Source organism: Barbatula barbatula (assembly GCF_947034865.1).
Source record: "Barbatula barbatula genome assembly, chromosome: 17".
Taxonomy (NCBI): Eukaryota; Metazoa; Chordata; class Actinopteri; order Cypriniformes; family Nemacheilidae; genus Barbatula; species Barbatula barbatula.
Genome location: NC_136780.1, coordinates 7,288,777 through 7,298,675, shown reverse-complemented (window position 1 = coordinate 7,298,675; position 9,899 = coordinate 7,288,777). Strand labels below are relative to the sequence as shown.

Sequence of the window (9,899 nt, the reverse complement as noted above, 5' to 3'; positions counted from 1 at the left end):
AAAAAAACCCATAAGAAAAGTGGCAGCAGCTTGTAGATGCTTGAACAACCTACCTGCAATGTCACCTGTGTGTGGGTGTGCGACGGATACAAGCTGTTTTAAAGCTTCATGGCGGGCTTTGACCCACTTTCTCAACTCTGTGCATTTACTGGCAGCACTCCACCCATCTAGCCCACTTCTCGCCTGTTATTCTCACTCTTTGTATGCTCAGATGTTCCCCTGTGAATATTGTAATTTGACACGTTAAAACAATTTCAAAAAAGATAAAAAGTCTTTAGCTGAAAACATGTATTACTTGATGTAACAACAAAGTCATTTTTATTTTATATTTTATTATTGGGTATTTTTAGAGCACATCAGCTTAATACATCAAGGCATATTTTAATAAGGAAAATGGAAATGTGCAACATCATATTTAATGCACATTTTATGCAAAAACAAGAATGTTTAATATAAAACTATCCTGGCAAAGAGTCCACAATAAAGCTATTGTAGTCTCGCACATTCTACAGGGCACACAGAAAAATACTTATTCAAGCTATTCTGTTTAGCTCACTTTTCTTAAAAATAGAGGCCATACATTAATTAGATTAGAGACAATGTATGATTTGATATTTGTAGGTATTATAATAATACTTTGAACAAGTCTGCACAATGGTTTCAAAACACAATACTATGTTGAAAAATGCATTACTTGCATATCGTGAGAGATTATTCACAGTGTTTAAATATTGTTTTTAAACAACTGCTTAATACTTCAGCGGCGCCTTGTAGTGCTTTCTCATAAGGGCACTAAATCCCTTTCCCGCTCATTCTCCTTCACAACTCCTTCCTGGTGGAACATTCTTCCCAATGTGGTCCGGTCAACCACATCTCTCACAACCTTCAAAACAAACGACTTAAAACACCTCTCTTCGGCGAATACTTGACAGACAAATGAGAAAAAAAACCTAACCGTCTTCTCTCAACAGGTATTGGTCTAGCTTTTGTTGGTTGAAATTAGTAACTTTGTATAAGCACCTGTCATGATTCTGCCGCATCATGTCATGTTTCTCTTGGTTTAGTGGCAGGATCATGACAGAGTATCATGTCTTGTGTGGAGAGAGGCAGTTATGGCCCTTATGGCCTTCCAGACACTCTCTCCGGTCTTTTGTTTCCTCCTTATTGATTCATTCCCTACACCTGTTCCCCTCTTGATTTGGTCCCTTATTTAATGCCCTTGTGTCTTATGTCTTGTGCTGGTTCATTGTGGTTGTTGGTTGAGTTCCTGTGTGGTGTAAATCTAGTCTAGTCTAGTCTAGTCTAGTCTAGTCTAGTCTAGTCTAGTCTAGTCTAGTCTAGTCTAGTCTAGTCTAGTTCATGTTCATGTTTAAAGTTAATTTTAGTCTTGTTTAAGTGTAGTTAGTCCTAGTCCTGTCATGTTATTATGTATCCATGTTTTGTTATGTTACCCCCTCGTGGGTCTTTGTTTTGTTATTATTATTAAAGCCTTCTGTTAAAACCCCTTACCCTCTGTCTGCACCTGGGTCCTCTGTCCGTGTCTCACCAAATCGAATAATTTTGTTGTTTGGTTTATACATAGACCCTCTTGCCGGTGCAGGAAGGACATTTATGAAAACATGAAACTGTTCAAGATCTTTTACACACTGAAAAAAATAACTTGTAAAGTTTACTTAATAAAATCCTCATAACAATTTGCGTGAATTTCTTTTTAAGTAGTTTTAAATTAAGTTTATTTTATAATTTTTTTTTTTTTTATAAATAAAATATACTTACGCACATAATCATTTCTTTCAGTGCAGGAATAAAAACGCCTGTAAAAATAATCAAATCATAGATAAACAGGTTCCAGTCATGCTCAACCTCACAGTGTAAAATGGGCATTTTTTATTCCTGTAAAAGATCTTTAACAGTTTCATGTTTACATAAATGTCCTTCCTGCAAGGGGCAAGGTCTTACGAATATTGTAAGAAAAAAAACCTAACCCTATTTTACATTTTATGAGGTCCTCACGCAACATCTTAACCTCGTTGTAACAATAAAAAACAACAGATAAATAAATCAGGGGAAATCGATGATATACATTAGAATCTTTTACTGATCATTCAAGAAAACAACAGCCATCAGGGGATGACCGACATAAAAAAGCCCCTTTTTAAAGATTCGTCCCAGTCTGACCAGCGCCAACTTTACCAATTCATGTAAGATCTGCGGAGGTTGACATATCAATTTAAGAAAAACTGGATATCTTTGCAGTCTTGAAGACCAAAATTGATAAATACAAACCAAAAAAGGAGGTGAAGCTTGCATATCACACGTAACAAATCAACTGTGTGCTGTGCTGTAAAGCTATTTAATGCTAAATCAGTGACAAAAGACAGCATCAAAAATAAACTAAAATAAAGCAACTTTAATTTAAGCAGTAATGTTTCTTTTGAAAGAAAATGAACAAACAAAGTGAAAAGGACACATGGGAACCAAAGCTAACTTTGACCCCCGCCTGGCCCATGTGGGCGAGCATGCTTGTAAGAGCTCCAAGTCACAGCACGAGTAAAAGAGACTATTGACTTATACAAAATAATGCAAGGGTGTGATCCCCACCCTTCATTTAAATGTAAGCCTTCTATTGTGTCTACCATCTGTTCTCAGTTTCACTTCAGTTTTGCTCATAATGCGAGCTGCAAGAGATTCTGGACTGCCTGCTTGACCCAATAAAGCTGAACATGAAGGCAGTTCTCTGTTAACCCTCCTGAGGATCTGCAAGATTATTGTACATACATGAACAAACACACACACACAGCAGACACACAATGGAACAAAACAGAGAAGCACACAATTTTCCTCCCATCTTAAAATGGCACAAGTAAGACTCAAATTTGAATGTGATGACAAAATAAATCATAGAAATTCATGCAAAGTAGATCAGTCAGTGTGGATTGTAATAGAATTACACAAGAAAAAAACACGGTACAAACAACATTTATAAGTAACAATAATGTAACGTACCATTAAGGATAAGGAAAATTGTACTTCTTCTGTTCTGGTTTACAGTATAAAACTTTTTTGTCATTCTTCAACATTACGATATTTTGAGATGCCACTCACATATCAAAACTAACTACAAAAATCTCAATACTTAGATTTTTGGGTTGACAATCAGTAAACAGCACTTTATTTTTGTATACGTTGTGACTTTTGTTTTCTTAAAACAAACAATAAATCCATTGAAAATAACAGAATATGCTAAATGTGATCATTTGCTTTGTGATCGTTTGTCATGTCCGAACATAGCACCATCGTTTTGTTTTCATTTACCAGACACAACAATGTTAAGCATGTTAAGTTGTGTCCTTTCAAATACACACAGTCTATGCCATGTATATTTAGATGTGATCTCCCAAATAACTTCACCTGAGATGCGTCTTGATGTCTTCTGTGCTGTGACCTCATAAAAACCCCTTCCCAATCTTAGCATGCTCGCCACCACTGGCCCTCCCAAACAAAAAAGAAGGCCGCAGAGTCTTCAAGTATTAACACAGATCGGGACGCTAAAGCCTCAGACACTCAATATTAGAGCCTAAAATCTCTAGGAAGCAGATGAGCAGGTTATTGTTAGTTTGCATCCCCCCACAAATATAATATATATAGATTAATATGCTCATAAATAAAAATTCAGTGCTGTAAAAACATCTCTAATTTCATAGGATTTGACCCATCGCAGAAGGCTCATCGGGTTTTGTTTTCGTGGTTAAAAAGCTGCTGTTCGAAGTTTGCACACCGTACTGGAGCATCTGTGTTAACAGTCCTTCATTGAGCATAGAACACTGAAAAAGTGAAGACTTGTTAATAATATTGTTAATTATTTCTTGGTTTTTTTTGGTTTAATGTGGCACAGAGCGAAGAATCCTTTCCTGTAGCTTTTTGGTTGCGTTGAAGCACAGAGAACAAGTATCAGGGTGTGCCTCTTTAAGTGTGAGTAAAATACAGTCCTGTAAGCGACTGAGATCTTTCCCAGTGTGTGTGTGTGAATGAGGGATCATTTCCTGCAGTCTCTTCTATAGTGTTTTAGTACTGCGTCTATGTTGGGCACCGCTCCACGTTAATGCCCTCCTCCGCGTGGACCTGCAGGTCGATGGGTCGTGCTGGCTGTTCTCCCGGTGGTGCGTTTGTTAGCGAGAGGTTCCTCACGCAACCGGTGATGCCTGACGAGAACTTCCCACCAGTCAATGACTTCATGTCTGGAGCGCCACCTAGAGGCCAAGAACAAAATTTTCATGTTGGATCAAATTGGACCGTAGTTCTTTGATCAGTAAAGGACAAAATAGAATATGATACACACCCAAGTATATATTGCCCTTAGTGTTGACCATGATGCTTTTGCCTTGCGATTGCCCTCTCTGGACAGATCTTCCATCGATCTGGATGTAGCCATGTTTACCTGTTCTGTTTATCATACAAACCAAATAAAAGCTTCATCATCAACATCACATGGCATACAGAAATAAAGATGTTATCATGTGCGTGACGTCTATGCTATGTTTTTAATGTTGAATGCAAGAGTTCAGGACATTTACCTAACAGCAGAGATCTTGTGCCAATGTCAATTGACAGGCTTTCTGATTCATAGATAAACGGGTTCCAGTCATGCTCAACCTCACAGTGTAAATTATTTTTACGGGTGTTTTTTATTCCTGTAAAAGATCTTTAACAGTTTCATGTTTACATAATTGTCCTTCCTGCACCGGCAAGGTCTTACGGAATATTGTAATAACCTAACCCTATTTAAAATTTTATGAGGTCCTCACGCAACATCCTAACCTCATTTTTATCAATAAAAAACAAGATACAAGAACAGATAAATAAATCAGGGGAAATCTATGATATACATTAGAATCTTTTACTGATCATTCAAGAAAACAACAGCCATCAGGGGATGACCGACATAAAAAAGCCCCTTTTTAAAGATTGGTCCCAGTCTGACCAGCGCCAACTTTACAAATTCATGTAAGATCTGGGGAGGTTGACATATCAATTTAAGAAAAACTGGATATCTTTGCAGTCTTGAAGACCAAAATTTGATAAATACAAACGAAAAAATGAGGTGCAGCTTGCATATCACACGTAACAAATCAACTGTGTGCTGTGCTGTAAAGCTATTTAATGCTAAATCAGTGACAAAAGACAGCATCAAAACATTGTACATACATGAACAAACACACACACACACACACACACACACACACACACACACACACACACACACACACACACACACACACACACACACACACACAGCAGATCGAGTGTCGTAACTCTGTTTTTTAACGGCTCTGGTTCACTCCAGCACATCTCATTGATGTGTACGGAAACGGAGAATGTCAACAGTCCGTAAATCGTGATGACTATTACCTCTGTCTTTGAAAAATGTCTGTTTACGCAGAGCTCAGATATAAGAGTGCAAAAAGTCTAAATAGCAAAACTGTTTTTCGCAGCAAAATGGCTTCGTTGACCAGGACAGAGTCAGTAAAATGTGCAATAATGCATTGCATTCTTTTCCATATGTGTTCCATATATATGCCTTTTGCGGAGTGTCTTTTTAAACTGAAGTACAAATAGCCCGCCTTGTTGGTAGGAACGTGACGTCAGCAGCGCAATGCATCACGTGACGTGGGGTAGACACTGCAGTAGAGACTGGGAAATAGTGGATGTTGATGAAATCTGCATAAAATCATTAATATGCATGCTAAAACACCTCTTATTAACACTAGTGCAACATATTTCAGGTATAGTTGATGAAAGAATTCAGTGTAGTTGATCAGAGCTTATTTCACTTAAAAAGGAAGCCGTGCCCACACTTCAGTTTAGTTTGATTTTAGCACATGCAAACCTTTGTATGTAATACATCATTTTTGTGACAGAATGTGGTTGTTTAAATTTACAATCTGAGGACGAATTATCAAGGCACGGCTGTTTAAAATGTGCTCTGTCGTTTTCAGAGGTGCAAGGTTCGCAGCTGTCAGTGGTCACGACCCACCGAGAACAATAATATATGGCAGCACATACTTCAACCGTTTGGAGTCCATTGAAGTCCACTATATGGAGATTAATCCTGGAATGTTTTCATCAAAAACCTTAATTTCTTTTCAACTAAAGAAAAAAATAGTAAATGATCATAAAAATGTATGTTGAAAGTGAACAGTTCCTTGCAGTGACTCTAGTTGTATAAGGTGTTAAGTTTGCATTGCTTTGACACTGGATACCGGGATTCTAATCCACCTCTCGCTGAAAATGCTGTTTTACATTTTTCTATCAGATTACAGATCATAAAGGCATTTTGTTTTCAATAAAATGTATTTAAGACTAAAATTCATTTTTATTCATAAATTTTAGGTTAAGGGTAAGGTTAGGGGTTGCTGTAGGGCTTTCATATCTCAATAAATTGCTATAAAAATAATGATTAACACATAATTATGTTATGATTGCATAAAGTTTAATGCATAACAATACTAAGGTGCAAATAGTAATGTTATCTACCACTTTTATGTACTAAAAGCAGCTAACTGCTGTTTCCAAAGACACTACAATTCTTTTTGGTTCGTGTAAATAGCATATCGCTTAGAAATGCTGCTATTTTTACTTAGTGTACACAGAACCTACTGCTATTTACACTCAGCGCAAATAGCATCTGCCTTATTTTTGTGTGTTTTTGTTTATATTTTCTTGTAAATTTGCTTTGAGACATTGTAAAACGTGTTATATAAGTATAAATGAAAAATTTGAGTTTTGTATGTTCTTATCTGATTCTCTCCTAATGAGCGGGCATGTGTTAAGTAATGTTTATCTCTATTTTCACTTTACACAACTTGTACCACAACATGAGCTGAGTTTACACACTTACTAACCTCACTATTCTTAGCTTTGTATACTGTGCTAGGCTTTAATGGACTAGTTTGATGCACTTATGTATTTTGTTGCCTATGTTGTTATAATTGCTTCCAATGTTTCCTCATCTGTAAGTCGCTTTGGATAAAAGCGTCTGCTAAATGACTAAATGTAAATGTAAATGTTTAGTAAACACATTGCATTAAAAGTACATTTTTATTTATTCAGAAACAAGAGGTTTCTATTGTTCTTTCAATGTGACGAAATATTTGCGATGTTTGTGACTCGAGGACTTGAGGCTTTAGCAGAAACTCACTGGACATGTGAAACGGACCTTGTAGTCCTGACAGATGCCTCCAATCTGCTCTGTGTTCCTGCAGCCAAGGCCTTGTAATGGGTCATATCTGGAGAATAAGAGCAGGTTCTTGTTAATTTTCAATAATAAACTTGTTCTTATTCTTTTGCAAACATTGCACAACATTATTGTTCTAGGCATATTGTGCATTTTGGGTTATGATCAAATCATGACTGCATGACATCGTATTAATAGAAGACTTTCTATTATTTATTAGTTATTTATTTTCCAATAAAATATGGTAACCATACATTTCAAAATTGTTTTCTGTTGGCAGTGTCAGGGTCCCGCTAATGGTTGCAACCTCAATTGCAATGGGTTGAGGGCAGACCAGTAGTGGGTATTCCATCTGAATATGATTGAGGGTCTCATAGTCTCCAACACCTCCAGGGTTATCTCGATCTATCCAAGGTTTCCTACAAGCTAATGTGAAATTAGCTCAATGTCACAATTATGTTTTGTGAAAGAATTTAACAATATCTTTAGAGACGCTAGCTTAAAGCGTATTATGGTATTACTGAGATACATGTCCGAATAAACGTGCAAAGATCATGTCACCTACTTGAACAAAACGTATCTGGGCAGAGAAAGCGCACCCTATAATCGGCACACTGTCCTCCTCCTTGGTTTGCATTTACACAAGCAAACCCAGAGCTAGGGTTATACCTTCAGAAGACACACACACACACAATGACTTTTGAACACAATGAAACATAATAAACCTTCATTCAAGATACTTTTTACTAGTTACCAGGAGCATTTGCCTTGTTAAACTTTTTAACACTCACACTTGAAAAACATTTCCTGTTTGGAAGGCTGGTTGGCCAGAGATGGTCTGAACCTCTATTCCGATTGGATTAGTACATATTAACCCAGGATACTCATTGAGAAGATTAGACAAATACTCGTAGTCTCCATATCCGGTGTGGTCGTCACGGTCAAACCACTGAGTTATACACGCTGATAAATATTCAGCAAAATAAAAATGTAAAACACAAACAACCAAACAGACCCAAAATAATCTAATGAAGTGTATTTTAAGATACTAACTTGGGAGGCAAAAACTCTGTGGACATGTAAAACGGACCATGTAGTCCAGACATAACAGATTACCGTTAACACAGGCAAAGCCCTGTAGTGGGTCAAATCTGCAGAAAACAGAACACAAATGTATGAAGTAGACTTTATAAATATTCTGGAGATAAAGAAACTTCAATTATGTTCAAAGCAATGCATATTTGTGGGATAATCACAGTATTTGACATTGTGTTATGTGCTTATCATTATTAATAATAACTGATATCATTTTCATAATATTGTTAAACATACACTTGAAAAATGCTTGCAGTCTGCTGTACTTGGGTCCCACTAAGGGTTGAGACCTCGATTGCAATGGGTTGAGGGCAGACCAGTAGTGGGTATTCCATCTGAATATGATTGAGGGTCTCGAAGTCTCCAACTCCTCCAGGGTTATCTCGATCTATCCAGGGTGTCCTACAACCTGATGCAGAGTTCGACCATAATGAAAAATTATTTAATGGTTTTGTCTAGTTTGATTAATTGTTGCATGAAAATGTTAAGAATTTTTAACACATTACACAAGGAGGTCAAAGTCATATATGTGACTGTCGCACATAAAAGTCTATGCAATTGTCACTCACTTGAGCAAAACGCTTCTGGGCAGATAAAGCGCACCTTATAGTCAGCACAAACCCCTCCTGCTTGTGCTGCATTTACACAAGCCAACCCCTCGGTTGCAGAATATCTTCAAAAGACACACAATATCTTGAGAATACAAAAGTATGAGCAATCCACATCACGATATCTGTTCTTGACTCACACAAAATTAATATATAATAATAATATTAGGCTAACAATACATTTAAAGCACTTACACTTGAAATACGTTTGATGCTGGAACACCAGAAACGGTCTGAGCCTCAATGCCGATTGGATTAGGACATATAAACCCAGGGTATAAAATGAGTAGGTCAGCCAAAAGCTCATAGTCTCCCATTCCACCTGGATTATCACGGTCGAACCACCGGGTTGTACATTCTGATAATTGAAATACAATGAAAATCATTATTGAGTTTCACCATCATGCAAATTATTATTAATTTTAAGATTACTTAATGACAAAGCATACATTTTTTTTGAAGGAACAAATATCACACTTACTCTCAGTGGACACTGGTATAACTGCACCTGTGTGTACAGTAATAACAGACAGAGACAGTAACATTTCTTAATCTCTTAGTAGTTTGAAGTAGCATAAAACATATTTTAAACTTATTTCCAAACTTACTGGAAGCAAGAATGAACCAGCTTGCAAATATCTTGAACAGAATGTATAAAATGTTTATTTTATTGATCACATTGAATGTCATTGAAGAATCTTACTTAAATAGTAAATCAAATCAAATAGTATGTACATTTTAAATGAATAAATAGTCAAATAAAGTGTATGAAAAAGCCGTGACATACCTTGGTTATCATTATTCAGTCTTTTCAATACTGTTGTGTCACTAGAAATGAACTGAAATTAGTGTTTGATGTAAACATTATAAATGTATTCTTACCATCATCAAGTCTGGGATTATATAGAGAGACAGAAAAAAACCCATAAGAAAAGTGGCAGCAGCTTGTAGATGCTTGAACA

At 36.6% G+C, this 9,899-nt stretch overlaps 1 long non-coding RNA gene across 1 annotated transcript; it reads right to left on the bottom strand.

Moving 5' to 3' along the window:
* Nucleotides 1-2,337: 2,337 nt before the first annotated feature.
* Nucleotides 2,338-4,445, bottom strand: LOC306906984. Its single transcript, XR_013787875.1, has 2 exons — nucleotides 4,340-4,445; nucleotides 2,338-4,250 (listed from the first exon to the last, which is right to left on the bottom strand). It is a non-coding gene; the product is annotated as an uncharacterized lncRNA (long non-coding RNA).
* Between the last annotated feature and the right edge of the window lie 5,454 nt (nucleotides 4,446-9,899).